This window comes from Phyllostomus discolor, chromosome 3, assembly GCF_004126475.2.
Source record: "Phyllostomus discolor isolate MPI-MPIP mPhyDis1 chromosome 3, mPhyDis1.pri.v3, whole genome shotgun sequence".
Taxonomy (NCBI): Eukaryota; Metazoa; Chordata; class Mammalia; order Chiroptera; family Phyllostomidae; genus Phyllostomus; species Phyllostomus discolor.
Window position 1 is genome coordinate 18,010,957 of NC_040905.2, and position 18,253 is coordinate 18,029,209.

The 18,253-nt window shown below is 35.1% G+C and overlaps 1 long non-coding RNA gene across 1 annotated transcript; it reads right to left on the reverse strand.

The window, feature by feature from the left end:
* Positions 1-6,373: 6,373 nt before the first annotated feature.
* LOC118499300 lies at positions 6,374-8,491 on the reverse strand. Its single transcript, XR_004901825.1, has 3 exons — positions 8,481-8,491; positions 7,675-7,679; positions 6,374-6,475 (listed from the first exon to the last, which is right to left on the reverse strand). It is a non-coding gene; the product is annotated as an uncharacterized LOC118499300 (long non-coding RNA).
* Between the last annotated feature and the right edge of the window lie 9,762 nt (positions 8,492-18,253).

The window sequence follows — 18,253 nt, forward strand, 5'->3', positions numbered from 1 at the left end:
TATTGACTAATGTTATTTTTTCTTTCTTGATCTCAGTATATTTACAATGTTATATGGTCCTTTATGTTGTAAGATTTTTTTTATACTCCCCTCTTTTGATATTTTTTCTCCAGTCAATGTATTTACTTCAAATTTTCTTTCAAATCTTATGCTCTTCATCTTTTAATTTTCAAGTACAATATCTTATACATTTTACATGATGTTTTATTAAATATCATCAGGGATACTATTTAAAATTGTATAAATACATACATAAATAGAAAGATATACCATGTTTCTGGATAAGAAAACTCAATATAAATGTATACATTTTCTCTAAATTAATCAGTTGATTCAGTTTCAGTAAATACCATCAGTCTAACTTTTAGGACTATGCAGTTGATTTAAAAATTTGGAAAAATGCTCAGATTAGTCAGGAAACCCAGAAACGCATTGTGGGTGAGCTCTTACAAAGCTTTTAAACATCATAAAGTCTATACATTAGAGTAGTTTGATGTCAACATGTGAATTAACAGATACATCAGTGAAATAGATAAAAAAATCAAGATTATACAAGGTATATTTGGAAATTTAGTGTACAATAATGAGATATCTCAAGTCATTGAGGTAAAAATGACTTATTAAAAAATTATTGGTGTTGTGACAACTACATTGTTGGAAGGAATAAAGAAAACTGGATTAATTTCTCACCTCCACATCAAAATGTACTATAAGTGGACCAGATATACAAATGTACTTAAAAAAATCAAATCATATAATTACTAGAAAAAATGATTTGAGTTGTGAGTGAATTCTTAATACGTGAGTAGTAAAACTTATCTAATAAATATTTAAAATTCAGAAACACAAATGGGAAATATTTATAAATTTGATTATATTAAATAGTTCATATCAAAACATCATAAGGAATTAAGAAAGACAAATGTAGAACTGAAAAATAAAGTGGAAACATATTTAAAGCAAAGTAATGTCTACATTTCTAAAGGGTTTTGAAAATTGATTAAAAAAAAAAAACCTGATGGCAAAAATGCAAATTGTATGACTATTAAATGACAAAAAATTCCTCTTAATTGTGTGATATGAATGTCTACCTCACCAATTATAAGAGAGAAAAAAAGGCCTTAATTGAAATATTATTTGCTATCACTCAGATCTATAAAAATCTAAATACTAAATTATACATTTACTTGAAAAGTGGTGTATCACTGAGACACTTACATATTCTTTGTGAGAACGTAAAATAGCATAATTCTTTGGGCAGAATTTAGCAATATTTATCAAAAATGCACATTAATTTACCCTTAGAAATACCAGTCTTATTTTTAGAAATCTATGCAAAGATAAATTATCAAAAAAAAAAAGATAAATTATGAAAAGATATTAAGTAACTTATGAACAAGGTCATTTACTTAACATTATTATTTGAAATAGTAAAAGACAAGAGATAACTTAAATGCAGTTTAAGTTTAATGGTTGAAAAAATATTATGTTGCTTAGAAAACTTGTTGAGTAAACTATGAAAAATCACCCAGAAAAGGGTTATGTCACTCGAAAATTGAATAAAGTACTCTATAATTTGTTAAGGAGTTATCTCTGAAGAACACTGTTAAATGAAGAATGTAATTTGGCTAAAAGTATATGTAGTATGCTATCTTTTTTTAGTGTCAAGGAGGAAAAATATGAATATTTGTTAACATTTTAAAAGGAAACGATGGAAACATGAATGACATCTCAATAGAAATGACTTCTAGGAACAGAGAGAAAATAGATAATGGGAAACAGGTCAATGATATTCTCTCAAAATATGATTTCTTTAGCATGATTTCATACATTTGTGTACATGTATGTGTTTGTTAACATCATTAGGAACCGAGATTGTCAGCATGTTTTATGTTTTATATATGTGTGTATGCATGTATATAACAAAAGAAGTTAAACAATGATCTCTAATGTTAATTTATTTTAGAATTGTACATTTAAGTGTATGCTTTTTATCTCTCTAATTTAAAGAAGTATTATTTCTTAGCTTTGTTCATCGAAAAACCCTAGAAAAAAGGAATAGCCTTGTAAAGTGATCACTGCAATCATACAGATAATTGTCCATAAGTACAATTTCTTATTAAGGTAACCTAGAGTTCCTTGGAGATTGCTAATACAGCTTCATGCCTTTGATATCATGTCATCCTTGAAAACAAATGATCATCAGAAAAATGTGAGAATTTTGTTATAAGACATATGAGCCTATGTAAATTAAGTCTTGGTTGATAAGGATGGGAAAATTTGACCATAGGAAGAAAATTAGCTATAGCTAAGTTAACATATTTAATATATAATTATTTATGAGTTTATAATGACACTTCAAAAAAATCACTTTTGGGAGTTTGTTAGACCATTGAATGTCTTTCCTCATTCTGAAAATGGAGGAAGAATCAAGCATTTATTTGTCTTTGCTCTATTTCATGGTACGAAAAACAGTTGATATAAAATGTTAGAGAGAAATTACAAAAAATGTATAAGGAATGCAAGAATTATAAATTTAATATATTCAAAACTAACAAATTAATGGATCCAGGTAATATTCACTAATGGATGTCAACCATTCACTTTAAGGTTGGCACAGGGACACCACATAAAACTACCAATCAATCTTAACATCACTAAATGAGAAACAAAAAGTCTGTTTCCCTTGATATTCTGTAATAGGGCACAGAATCACATAAGATCTCTTATTAAAACAACAAAACCAGAAGCAAAAACTTTACAGCATAAGCTGTAAAAAATAATTTCTATGTAACTGCCCATATGAGAAACATTCAAATCTGTAAAAAAATTTTATGATTTTATTTGACCAAAACTGATAAAAATTGCCTGGAAGCAAGATCTCAAATGCTCTGGAGAATGACAGTTTTGTATTTCTTTTATGCATTTGAACTAAGGAGGGAACATAAGAAGAATACATGAAAGTGGAAGAAAGCAAGGCATGGATTGGATTACAAGATAGTTAACAAGATGGTGTTGCCTCTTGAGAGTGGGTATGCTTATTTCAAAAGTATGTTAACCTAGATTCACATAAAATCAATGGACAGGACTTGCTTAAGGCAAAGAAAACCTTTTACTAAAAAATTATATTCCTGTGCATGACTACTCACCATGACCTACCCAGTTAGGAATTTATGATCAAATCACCCTGTGGAGTTACTTTTTTGAAGAATTCTTTTTATCCCTTCTGGTCATAAACCAGTCTGAAAGATGCATTGATGACCAGCCTTTTGTCAGGTAGTGTTTTTTCTGACAGTGTTAGAAAAGCTCATTCCTAGGAAGTCTCAGTGTCAATGTCTTCTCATTGAAATAGCAAACTGTGAGGATGGGCAATGCCATAACGATAGGATGTGAGTTGATGCTGAATTTCTACAAAAGTGGAAGGGAAGGGAAATGGAAGGCAGTCAGGTTTTGGGGCCTTTATTGAGATAAAACAAACTGAATCATTTAAACACTGTAAAGTAACAGAAATGAATTTTGTCCTCTGTTTCACTTTTTTTTCTATACTTGGCACCTAGTGTAACATTTGCATAAGCTATAAAAGGAGTATTAACTATTTTTGTATGCATTCTCAATAAAAATTAATGGTTGGATTACCTAGAAAATCCCACAGAACTAGTATCATTGTTATTATGACCAACGTTGTTATCAGACAGATAAAGAAAATCAAACAAATGGGTTTCTGAATTTGATGTAAATTCATTGGTATACACGTTTTGTTGATGTCTTAGGAGAGCTGTCTGCCTCAAATGTCAGTGGCTTCTCATTTTAGAGGAGTAATTGGCATCAATTGTAGGTGGAAGTGAAGTGTCAGGGACAAGGGTAGATGTCCATTCATGGTTAGGCTCTTGAAAAGGGCTCTTACAGGGAGGTTGGAGAGTGTCTTTTATTTGGTGTCTATTCCAGTAAACAAAACGTACAGGTGACAGTGATCTTTTAAATCTTGTTCTCCTGGGAGCTCACTGTGAAAGGAAATGGTTATCAATTTGGCATTTTCTTGAAGTGCCTTTATCAAACCTTGGCAATAATGTAAATTGTCTCCTTTTAATAACGTCACCTCATAAGTTCCTTGACCTAATTTAAGTCCAGTGTAAATGCATTATGATGCATGAAGTAGTGCAAAGACTTTAAAAAAGTAGGATTTGCCAGGAAGCCCAAAAGGACCAAATGGTTATCTTTTTACACCGCTCTGAATTTTTACTTAATTTACAACCATCTTTACTCAAATGTGCCATAGAAGTTTTTATCACTTATTTTACAATGATTCCTATGCAACTAATGTAAAAAAAAACAAAAACCCTAACTGGTTGAAAATTTAGAACACCATAAAGTTATTTCTACCTATATTGATATTCTAACTCTTAAAATTAATTTTAATCCTAGTTTTTAGGAAAACTAGATGCCAAAATTGTGAAGACATTTTTAACCACTGAAAATGTATTTTATTGATTTAAAAGTCAATTATCAACCTGGATTTATTGGTAAAATCAGGAGAAATATAAATATTGTATTTAAGATCAGAAACTTAAAATGCATGTCTGTTCTATTTAAGACAACAAACTCAAACCAGCTTTTATTTACAAAGAATTAATCTAAGATCATGTAAACTTGAAAAAGCATTTGACTTAGTTTTCATATTTCTTAGAATTTTAAAGTACCCAATCCTTATAAGCACTAGCTTTTACATTAATTTTAACAATGTCATCTGGAGGTAGAAAATATTTCACATTTACAACATATGTGTATAGACATACAGACTGACAGAAATAAAGACATTTTAGCCATGAAAAAAACTAACTAGCTTAAAAAGAACAGTTGGATACAAATTTGTTTTGGAGGCATTCACAATTTAGATCTGCCCTTGGAAGTCAAGTTCCAAATGACTTTCCTCTTCTAAAATAAGACAGCCATTTTTAATACCTCAAAGAATTGGGCTGACACCTAAATGACATCATAGATTGATCCATTTATCTTAATCCTCTTTTTGAAGCTTCAAGAGGCCAATTAAATATGCTTTCCATTCATTCCGCTTTTCATAATTGAGCATGCAAAATTAATTTTGAAGTATCAAAGGATCCTTATCTCAACCATTCTAGTATTAATGGAAGCTTGACTGTCCTGGAGCTTGTTAGTCTCAGAGGCCTGATTTCCCCTGTGCATTTAGATTTAGTTTTTTTGTTGTTGTTTTTTTTAATTTGTGGAGTCCAAACAATCTAGGAAACCCTAGGCCTTACCTTCAGGACTCTGGATAAGCCAAGTGCGGTGAACATCCCTATAGGACTGCTTCATGACCTAGACCAGGGGTGTCAAACTCATTTTCACTGGGGGCCACATCAGCCTCCAGGCTGCCTTCAAAGGGCTAAATATAATTTTAGGACTGTATAAATATAACTACTCATTAACTAAGGGCAAGGAGCTCAGCGCTGCTGCCAGGTAGAAACAAGGTGCCTGGCCGGATAAAACAAGGTGGAGGAGGCTCAGATTCATCCCGCAGGACTTGCGTTTGCCACCTGTGACCTAGAGGAAATTTCTTCAGGCAGCTCCACAAAGAGTCATTTCCACCTAAAGATATTCAAGCAAGGGCCTGTGAGAGTGTCCTGGATGCTACCTGGACAGAATCACAATGCTTTCTAAAGCATGGACCCTTCTCTCAAGGTGAACCCCTTCCAAGGCACCCTATCCTTCCAAAAGAACTGCCCCAGTGGCTCCCATTGGCTTCTTTGAGATCAGTTGCATTAACACACTGGATATCTCATGGTACCCGTTTTCACCACTCCAGATGGGGGATCTGTAGCAACTATCATTACCCCAATGGCTATGTGGGTGGGGGAAGCAAGTGTCCTTTCTCTTTTGGAGCTAAACAGAGTTCAGTCTCTGACTTTGTAAAGATTTTATTCAGACTTTCAGAAAGCAATCCAGTAAAAAAGTCAAAACAAAAGCAGCAATCGATTTTTGTTTTCTTTCCCAGGGTTATTATCTCAACCCTATCCTACCTCATGGGTTTTCTAAGAACAGCTCAAATAAAATCATGGGTCTGCTACTTAAGGCAAGGATGCCCAGTATTCCACAAGAATACTCACCTAAGTTCACCTGGTGTAAAGCTCAGGGATGCACAATGGACCTTTGCATGTGCCTAGCACCAGGGCTGGGTCCACAGTGTGATCCTGAAAAGTTTCTTCAGAAACCTGCCTACCACTCCAAGTAAACACCCAAACCTGTAGAAAATTTTTATAAAAGATAATTTTAGCCAATATTAATGACAATTTCCTGGAAGAGAGATCTCAAATTCTACAGAGACTGATTGATAGTTTCAAGTTTCTTTTACACACTTAGAATTAAGGAGAGAATTCCGTAATTTTACATGAAGGTGGGAGCAAGCAAAGTGAACATTGGATTACAGGATAGTTAACAAGATTATGTGCTCTCTTGAGGGTTACTCCTTTAAGAGTACTACTTCTGGCATTTCAAAGTGTGCTAACTTAGGTGCATAAGATCAATGGACAGGACTTGTTTAAAAGCTTTTCACTAAATAGGAATTTATGATCAGATTTCACTGTGAGGTTACTTTCAGTTAATTTTTTTTTTAATTTAAAGATTTCTTTATTTTATTTTTTTAAAGATTTTCATTTATTTATTTTTTAGAGAGGGAAGGGAGGGAGAGAGAGAGAGAGAGAGAAACATCAATGTGCGGCTGCTGGGGGCCATGGCCTGCAGCCCAGGCATGTTCCCTGACTGGGAATCGAACCTGCAATGCTTTGGTTTGCAGCCTGCACTCAATCCACTGAGCTACACCAGCCAAGACATTTTCAGTTAATTTTATTACTATATCACTTTTATATCCACAAAGCAAAGCTGGGAAATCTCCGTGACTGGAAAAAAGGAAAATAGAGAAAACTACATATCTCTTATAAATTGGATACAGGATAGTTAATATTTAGCATATAAATAGAGATGGTATACATGCAACAAGATAACAATTAGGATTTTTAGTGCATGTGCTCCAGTGAGGGTGGTTACACCTGCTGGGAGTCTGGGAAAGAATATTACTCTGACATTTGAAAGGTATGTGAGCTTAGATGCACAAGAGCAATGGACAGGTCTTGCCTAAGGCTAAGATGAACTTTTAACTAAGGAAGGTGTAGGCCTGGTGTATAACTACCCACCAGGACCTGCTCAGTTAGGAATTTATAATCAGATCATTCAGCAAAAATTTTTTCTTGCTGAAGATTGTCAGGCCTGCCGTTTGGACCCCTGAGCTTGTCGGATTAAGTACATAGAACTCCTGTACACAAACACATCAGTAATTCTGAATTCTAGTCATTACTGACCTGTTTTGAGTTTATAAAATCATCGCTAGAGAAAATTGATCATCTTAGTCCTTAATCAAAATGATGATCAATTTTCTCCTCCATTTGTTTGATTCAGGTCTACTGGCATGAAAAACCTAATGCTAAGACTGCCCATTCTTTCTACCAACTCTAGGGTTCTCAGACTTTATACACTAACTATCCATTGTTCAGGATATATACTGTATCATAGAGGCTGTCACCTCAATACTGCAGTGTGACTTCCTAAACTGGTATCTTATCTGAACCTTTCTTTAATAGGTCATTTCATCATCCAAATTAGGCCAACTGCTTCTGCAAAATATGTGGTTAGAACAGAAGTTCCCACATTATATGGTCATTGTCACATATATCCTATCATAAAATTCACCCCTTTACTTCAAGTGATGCTATGTGGGATATTAAGTAGATAAATTAGGCTTCTGTGTAAGCCCTCATATCATGGTATTAACAAAGGCAATGTGAGAAAAAAAAAAACGCATTTTGGAATAAGAGTCCTTTTCAGAAAAGATGAATTTCTGTCCCTTCTAGGACTGAAAGCATCTAATAATTGACTTGGCTCTAAATAGTTGGTTGCTCTTACGTGAGAAATGGAGCAATATCAAAGGCTTAGTCTCAATCCTCACTGTTGACACATAAGACATTTAAACTCAGTTGAAGATAGAATTGTCTTGAGATAGGAGAATCATGCTCTGACTCACATAAATAGTTCCATCTAAGCCATGATGCTCGATCCATCCTGTGGGCACACCGCCATAGCACTGAAGTTGCTGACAGCAGAAGGAGGCTGACATTCCCTGAAAAAAATCACTGTTAAACTAGTGGTGAAACCCTTCTGTTGGCCAACATTATACATGATTCAGGCAAGCATTAAATTAAAAAGAAAACCAAGGGTCTGCACATTTTATTTCTACACTCCTAAGCCTATTCACATGTCCCCTTTTCAAATACATGATCTTTAAACTTATTCCTTTTAGGTCTCTAAGCAATCAGTCCAACCATTCATCCCTACCAAGGAGTTTAAACATAAGGTATTCCCAGAAAATATCCCCTCATATAAATAGGACCAAGTGTGATCCTATTAGCACAACCAACTGGAAGGATCTCCCTTTCACAGAAGTCCATTAATTTCTACTTTCCTTGTGCTATGTATGCCAGCAGTTCATGTATTTCTAGTGCTAACATTCAATCAACCCATCCATGAAGCAAGTACGAAATGTCCTTATCCATCAGCATTACACTAATTTTAAAATCAGATAAAAACACTACAAAGAAAAAAAAATTATAGGCCAATAATCCTAATGAAAAAGGATGCCAAAATACTCAACAAAATATTAGAAAATTGGATCTAGTAATACATTAAAAAGATCATACACCATGACCAAATGGGATTTATTCCAAGATGCAAGGTTGGTACAATATCAACAAATCAATTAACATGATATACCACATAAACAAAATAAAGGATAAAAATAATATGATCATATCTATAGATGCAGGAAAAGGATTTGACAAAATTTATCATCCATTTATGATAGAAACCTTCAGCAAACTGGGAATAGAGAAAACATGCCTCAACATGATAAAGGCTATACATGATAAACAGCTAACACTATACTCAATGGGGAAAAAATAAAAGCATTTTTCTTAGCATCCGGACCAGGATAGGGATGCCCACTTTCACCTCTCTTATTTAACTTAGTACTGGAAGTCCTAGCCACACCAATCCAACAAGGAAAATAAATAACAGGCATCCACATTGGAAAGGAAGAGGTAAAAATGTCATTATTTGAGGATGACATGATACTGTATATAGAGAACCCTACAGACTACACAAAGAAGTATTAAAACTGATAAATTAATTCATTAAGGTAGCAGGATTCAAAATATTCAGAAGTTGGTTGCATTTTTATACACCAATAATGAACTGTCAGAAAGGAGAACTAAAAAAAATCCCATTTACAATTGCAACAAAAAGTAAAATAACTAGGAATCATCTTAACCAAAGAGGTAAAAGAGGTAATAAGACACTGAAGAAATTAAAGATAGAAATACATCAAAATATGTAATGTGCTCATTCTCATGGGTCGGAAGAATTACCATCACTAAAATGTTCATGCTAATCAAAGCAATCTATAGGCTCAATGCAATTCCTATCAAAATACCAATGACATATATCACAAAACTAGAACAAATATTCTAAATATATATATGGAACCAAAAATGACTGTGAAATGCTACAGCAATCTTGAGAAAGAAGAACAACATTGGAGGCAACACTCTGCTGACAATATAATATACTATAAGTCTATTGTAATCAAAATAGCATGGTACTGGCATAAAAACAGGTACATAGATAAATGGAACAGAATAGAGAACCCAGAAATAAATCCACACAAATAGTCAATTAACATTTTACAAAGGAGGCAAGAACATACAATGAAAACAGTTTATTCAATAAATGGTGTTGTGAAAATTGGACCTTTGCATGCAAGTAAAATGAAATAAAAAATTCCTTAATCTCACACTCAGTTTCTTCTAGTATCTTGCAACAATCAGAATCAGCATGTCAACCATAGGTAATTTTCTGCTGTAGAATGCGTGACCTTGACCAAGAACCTTGAAGGTTTATGTCACACCTCTCCAAGTGGGAGTTCCACACAGTGCCTTGTCTGTCATAGGTAACTCTAGTACCATAATATGGCCTAAGAACCAGAGTAGCTTACACTGTAGGCAGTGTCTGCTGCAAAGTTTCCCCCACCGCTATCACCACAGGATTCACTTAAAAATACAGCCTTCTAAGTCACCAAATATAAAAATCTGAGAAACATTCCCAAAAGTTGTAAATGTTGCTTTCATCAGCCAACGGTGTTAGTAGAACATTCTAGGTATTAATATATACTATGTCCTGTATTTTAGAAGGAATGCCCCAGCATGTCACAAATTGTTGAACTCTAGAGTTTTCCATGTTAGGCTTATAGCTTGCTAAGACATCAAGGCACGTGCCACTTTTTATTCATCAGGTTCAATTAGCACGTTATCAATTTAATGGAGCATCATGATGATTTTCAGGATGTAAAAAATAGTTATGTAGCCCATGGAATGTGCTCAATCACAAAACAGAAAAATTCACATAGACTTGAGATATGAGAGAAAATATGTCCTTTGTCCTTCCACATAAGTATAACTCTTTAAATCTCATTTTTTAAAGATTTTATTTATTTATTTTTAGAGAGGGAAGGGAGGGAGATAGAGAGAGAGAGAGAGAGAAACATCAATGTGCGGTTGCTGGGGGTTATGGCCTGCAACCCAGGAATGTACCCTGGCTGGGAATCGAACCTGAGACACTTTGGTTCCCAGCCCGCACTCAATCCACTGAGCTACACCAGCCAGGGCTTAAATCTCATTTTTTGATGGAGGTTGAAAAACATATTCTTCAGATTAAAGTCACAGGCAAGGTATCAAACAGATCTGTTTCAATAAGGATTCCACACCCAGTATAAATAGTTGTAATGAAGACTCTTCTTTGGTTAAATTTACTGTAGGTCTACTGGCATCCACCTGGGTCTCTGCTTTTTTCCAAGAAACTTATAGTTAAATTGAACCAGGAAATGAAGTAGGTCACCACCCTGTATTCATTAATTGTTTGAGAATAGTGCTAATCTCTGCAATTTGACATTAGGATTAAGTATTACATCTGATTTATTGTCTTTTCTAGAAAAGGGGAAGCTTCAGCACTTTATGTTTGGCAATACTTATCATAATGACCATTACTGTACAAGTCAGGAGACCAATGTGCAGGCTCTTCCAGCTCTTAAGTATATCCATCCCAGCTATGAATTTGGGGTCTGGAGAGAGAACTGTGGACTGGAATCCATTTTTGATTAAGAATCCATTAAGTCCCTGTTCTTTATAAGCTCTCATTCTAACTGTGGAGGAAATTGGATATGTTCTTATCAATATAAACTCAAACCTAATATGAACTCAAACCTCAACTCCAACAGTCATCAAGCATTCTTGATAGCCTTCTTCCCCCAGGGTAAACTCACTGTAGTGAATTCTTACCACTCGCACTTTTGGTAAGGATTTGCAAAATATCTATTATGTGTATAAGCAGTGTCATTAGTTTTTCCTCAAGGTTATCTAGCTTCCACTTCAACAGATGGGTTCTGTTTCAGTGAATGAGCTCAAACTGGAAAAGTGAGTGAGAGATTGTAATTTTCATTACTGCAGTTAATGTCAGTTTTCTGCTTGCCAGCTTACAATTTGTTTTGGTTATGCAACCAGAAACGTCCTGGTTGGCTACCCATGTATTTTGCTCCTGGAAAAGTCATAGAGTATTATATATCACAAACGATCCTTAGAGAAAATGCATCCTTCTTTTTACGCTGGCCTTCCACTCAATGTAGTTACCATATACATTCCCCTATACAACCAATGACTACTGTCACTACCTGGGCTGAGCTATTCAAGAATCCTATAGCTCCATTATCCTTTGGCATACTAGTTTCATGGTAATATTTGCTACTCTCAGCTAGGGCCCAATCATGATGAAAATTATGGGATGTTCTCATCAATAGTGTAATTATATGGCCTTAGTGACATAGGGGTAATGTCTCCACCCCAACTGTTAAAGACCATCTCAGTAGATGCATTTTAGAATCCTTTCTTGGCATTCTTGTCCAAATTTAAACCCAGACTCATTGAAAAGTGATGGCCTATACCACACTACTGCTTCTGTTAAAAAAACTAAATACTCCATTCCCTTAGCTCCTGCTAACACACCTTAGCTAGGCCTTGCAGCTTTTCAGGGAGTAACCAGACTTGTTATTGATTGGCTTAGATGTATTTAGAGAAATAGGGGCAGAACTTGGGAAAGATTTGTGTCATCTGGAGAATCACCTGCCCCAAGTGAGTCTTTCTAATATTTCCAGGCAATTTGAGGTTCCTGCTCTCATTTGAGAAAGAGGAGGACATTTTTGTTTTGTTTGGTTTAACTTGAAGGTTTTGTGGAATCTGAGGATTAAAACTTTATAGGGTATACTCCCAAATATCCCCATTCTATGTATAAGGGTCTCATTCATTCCTAACAGGCACCTGATATTATCACAGGTATTATATTAAGGCTTGACTAGCATTTCTATTTGCAACACTGCTACAATGATTAAACCTCTTGCATTGTTTTTTAATAATCTGCCTTTTGACTATAAGGAGTAAAGAACTCTGAAACACTGCCATGGAAAGATTTTGGATTTTACCGCATCCTTAGGGTCAGTATTTTTAAGGCAATTGATAAAATACAATCAACTATACAAAATTTATAATTATTGTGTTCTAATACTGTTAGGTTGTGGAAGGTCCTAGACAATGCCAATCTTTCTCTTCTGTCTAAGCCTCATTCTGATAGACTAAGTAATGTCAAAGCTAAAGTAAATAAGAGTTATCACCACTCCACTTATTCATAATCATGGAAACCAACAAAAAACTTAACTCCAGAATTCTATCAAGTGGGTCTTTTCTTGACTCCACTCAGATGCCTTTTGTCTTAGTTTAAGTTCTCTGAAAACAAAATAGATACAAACTTGGATGCAGATCCAAGTGCTGCATCATTTATTTGTCTGAATTTGAGAGGTTAGTTTAGATAGAGTAAGGAATTATGGAGAGTGAGAAAAGGCACTGTGAAAAGCTGATACAAGAGTATCTTGTTGACATCGCTGCTTTGGAAAGGGTAGCTCAAATTGTAGTAATCATATAATCAAATAAGTTTTGAGGATAAACTTAAAAGCATAATAAATGCCTCTGAGAATTATCCCTCCCGAAGACAATACTGGCTCCCATTCTCTATTGATTAAGTTGTATTTACCGTTTGGAATTTCTATGTGAATGTTTGTGATAGACAATTCATATATATATAAACACATATTTTGTTATGTATTCTAGGAAGAGGAAGACAGTTGGAAGATTTATGCATTGAACTGTATGGCCCTGGCCTTTTTCACTTTCTTCATTTCTCTACCTAATTTTTATTCATTTATTTAATTTTAGAGAAGGGAAGGGAGGGAGAAAGAGAGGGAGTGAAACATCAACGTGTGGTTGCTTCTCACCCTCCCTCTTCCGCAGACCTGGCCTGCAACCCAGGCTTGCGCCCTAGACTGGGTATTGAGTTGGCCACACTTTGTTTCGCAGGCTATTGCTCAATCCACTGAGCCATACCGGCCAGGGCTCTCAACCTAAATTTTGTTAAGTGCCATTATCGGGCTGGCAAGTTTTGCCTCAATTTGGAAAAATATTATCATGTAGGGCATCTCCCTTGGTTTTAGATTAATGTCTTGAACCAGAGTATCTCATTGAATTGAGTTAGTTTTTAGCCTTTATTTGCTGTCGAGAAAAAAAATACTCTTAGTTAATGATGGCAAAACTGGAAAGAAAGTAGAACTTTGAATTCTCACAACCATGACAGTGTGTAGGTTACCTTTAGTGAGGTATTAGGTTTTCCTGAGGACTGTTTGAGCATTTATGTTCTGAGTCATAGCAATCTAATATATTTTTTTTCTTTTTCCTCTTGGAAGGATAATGATAATGGGGGTTATACATTATAGAAAATTATTCTCTTGACAGTCTCCCAAATTCTTCCCAGATAGAAAAATAAAATACTCTTGTTTGGTGCTTCTTTCAGCTCCTGGGACATTCCTATTTATTAATCATGCAGGAAAAGTACATTATTCTGATTCTGCCATAAGTGACACCAAAGAGTTTTTTCCCTTGTTGTTATTGTTTTACTTATTTTGTGATTCAGTCACCTTCTTCCCTTTAATACAGATCTATGAGATGGCAAATGAGTCATTTGTATAGTTTCAATCTCAGTTTTTAATTTAATTATTTGAATTTGTTTGATCTTATAGAATTTCAATTCTGCTCATATATTCTTATTTATTTTTTAAAATATTTTGCTAATTTTGTTAACTTGGTGGCAGTTGTGATTATATGATTACTACGATGATTATAATATAATATCTTTGTTACATCCTTATATTTTATAATATCATTTAACCATTATATAGTGACTCTTTTATGCATATAGTAACATTGTTTAAAGTTTAAAACTTGATTGAGATATAATTGACATCACATTGTATAATTTTAACTTGTAGGTTGATTTGATGCATTTGTATGTTGCAAAATGATTAACTATTACTAGCACCCTCATACGCATACCTGATGAACCTGATACATTTTAGTATCTTATTCGTTTTTAAGTGTACTATTCCTTAGTAAGTACATTCACATTTTTATACATCTAATCTCCAGAACGTTTTTTTATCTGTCAAAACTAAAACTCTATACTCTTTAAACAGCAGCTCTCCATACCCTTCTTGTCCTGGTCATAGCAACCACCATTTTGTTTTCTGTCTTATAAATAATGTGTAAACAATATTGTATTGCTGAACATTTTGCAGATGTAATGCTATTTAATTTTAGTCCCTATTAAAAAGTACATAGAATTAAGAAAATTAGAAAAGCAGGGGTTTTTCTGGTGTTTTCGTCACTATATTACTCATGCTAGAAACATATGTCTCAGTATAACTTTGGAATAACTTTGGAATGAATGGCTACTGCCAAAACTAAAACCAGTTTTTACGTTTGATGATAACATAATGGTTTCCAATTAAACCATTGAAAATCATTTAGTTTAAGAGTTCTCAAAAGCTTTTCAACTATAGCTTTTTTAGTATGTATATTTCCAAAGAAAATATTATGAAATGTTTGACATTCATTTAATTACATGAATATAATAGTTTATTTAATAATAAACTATTATATTTTATACTTATATAATATAAAATTCATCTTATATAAAACATATACGTTTAACCAGAATCTTATGTGTATATTATTATATTGTCTGATTTACAAATGATTGTATTTATTTTTGAGGTCATTTTTATATGTTTTGAAATTTTCTTAATATTTTGACCATTGAAACTAATGATGCCCTGGCTGGCATAGCTCAGCAGATTGAACTCGGGCTGCAAACCAATGTGTCACAGGTTCGATTCCCAGCCAGGGTACATGCCTGGGTTGCAGGCCATAACCCCCAGCAATTGCACATTGATGTTTCTCTCTCTCTTTCTCCCTCCCTTCCCTCTCTAAAAAATAAATAAATAAATAAGTAAATAAGTAAATAAATAAATAAATAAAATGAAATCTTTAAAAAAAAAGAAATTAATAATGCTTTATTAGAATTACACATACGCACACACACACACACACACACACATTAAGAATGACCAGTAGGAGTTCTGGTCAAGGTGGCAGCACATATAAACATAGCTTGCCTCTATGCACAACCGCATCACCACATCAAAATTACAACTAAACTATAGAACAGCCATCACTCAGAGTCATCAGAAATTGAGTTGAATGGAAGTCTGACAAATATGGAATTGAAGAAACCACATCTATCCAGATGGGAGGGAGGGGCAGAGACATGGAATGAGCTGATCCCATGTTGCCATGTGCTAGATAAAATTTTGGGAGGAATATCTTGGTTGCAAGAAGTCCTAGCTCCAGACCAAGCGCCTCCACCCCAGGTTAGGGTTCCAGTGCCAGGAATTTCTGGCTGCAAAAAGCAGTGAGGATTTAGTCAGTGGAAGAAATTTAAGGAGTGCCAAGCAAGTCCTCTTAAAGAGTCCGCACACAGATTTATTCATACTCACCTGCTCTGAGCTCTACCACTGGGTAGCAGCTTGAAACACACCAGTGACATACAGGGAGGAACTGAAGTGTATGGCATCAAGGTGAGAGCTGGGGGAGGGGGCCACTTTTTCCCCAACAGAAAGGTAGACAGAGGCCATTGTCCCTTTTCTAAACCCTCCCCACACAGTGCCATAGAGCTGGCAGGTAGGCACCATATCAGAGACTTCATCAACCTAGCTAACACTGTTTGCCTTGCCTTGGGGATTCCCTGAGACTCTGTCTCACCCAGCTTACAGGCCTACCCAAGCTGTTAACAGTGACTTTTCCATATAAATGGCCAATCTTGGCTCATGTTTCACAGTTTCCTAAATTCTCTCAAGTAAGCAACTGCTGGCCTCAGCAAGATAACAGCCCTTGTACCTCTGCCAAGTGGTCCCAAGCCAAGCACTAACAATAGCCAGCCTAGATTCATGGTTTTGTGTCACTAGGGAATCTTCAAGTCCAGCACAAGTAGCAGCCATCTCAGATTGCTTTATAGCTCATGAAGAGTGGCTTCTGTAGATCACAGGTGGGGCCTGACCTTGACCTGTACCACCCAGGTTAACCCAGATCTTATGTATACAGTGGACACCTATGAAGCACATGGGAGCACCAACACCCTGCCCAACAGCTAATCCTCCCAACCTCCAAAGGGCAGAGGTTGGTGATCAGTGGTTATAGCCAGTTCTTGCAGCGGAGATGCTTGGATAAATCCCCCCAACTGACCTGCCAACAGCAATCAAAGCTCAACTCTAAGAGAAGGGTGTACTCATCCCATACAAAGAGTGCACCTCAAGTACCCAACTTAGGTGGCAGGGAAGGCTGTGCCATGGGACCTTATAAGACACCTACACCTAAAAACACATTAGACCATGCTACTAAGACAGTTCTACCTAATACATAGAAACACACACAGGGAGGCTGCCAAAATGAGCAAAGAAATATGGCCCAAATGAAAGAACAGAACAAAACTCCAGAAAAAGAACTAAACAAAATAGAGATAAGCAATCTATCAGATGCTGAGTTCAAATCATTGGTTATAAGGATGCTTAAGAAATTTAGTGAGAACACCAACAACATAAAACAGATCCAGTCAGAAATAAAAGATACACTAGTTGAAATAAAGAACAATTTACAGGGAAATGCAGTAGCATGGATGAAGGTGAGAATCAAATCAGTGATTTGGATGTCCAACCTGAGGCCCATGGGCTTCATGCAGCTCAGGATGATTATTAGTGCATAAATTTACTTAAAACATTATGAGATTTTTGTATCATTACATGTCACAATGTATTTCATATGTGGCCCAAGGCAGCTCTACTTCCAGTGTGTTCCAGAGACATCAAAATGCTGGACACCCTGGTTTTGGAACCTAAGAAAGCAAAAACAACAAATGAGAACAGCGAGAATACAAAATAATTTTTAAAAAATTGAGGATAGTGTAAGCTGTCTCCGGGACAACTTTAAGCATTCCAACATTTTCATCACAGTGGTGCCAGAGGAGACAAGAAAGAGCAAGAAATTGTCAATCTATGTGAAAAAAAAATCCTTAATTTGATGATGGAAATAGACATGCAAATCTAGGAAGCACAGAGAGTCCCAAACACGCTGGATACAAAGAGGCCCGCTCCAAGACAGATCATAATTAAAATGTCAAAAGTTAAACATGAAGTGAAAACCTTAATAGTAGCAAGAGAAGTGCAGTTATATACCTACAAGGGAGTTCCCATAAGACTGTCAGCTGATTTTTCAAAAGAAACTTTGCAAGCTAGAAGGGATTGGCAAGAAATATTCAAAGTCATGAAAAGCAGGGAACTACAGCCAAGATTGTTCTACCCAGCAAAGATATTATTTAGCATCTAAGGGCAGATAAAGTGCTTCCCAAACAAGAAAAAAAAACCTAAGGATTTGATCATCACCAAACCATTATTATATGAAATATTAAAGGGACTTATTTAAGAGAAAGAAAAAGATAAAAAACTATGAACAATGAAATGGCAATGAATACATATCTATCAACAACTGAATCTAAAAAACAAACTAAGCAAATAAGAACAGAGACAGAACTATGGATATGGACAACATTTTGATGGTTGACAGACAGGAAGGGTTGTAGAGGATTAAGTGAAGAG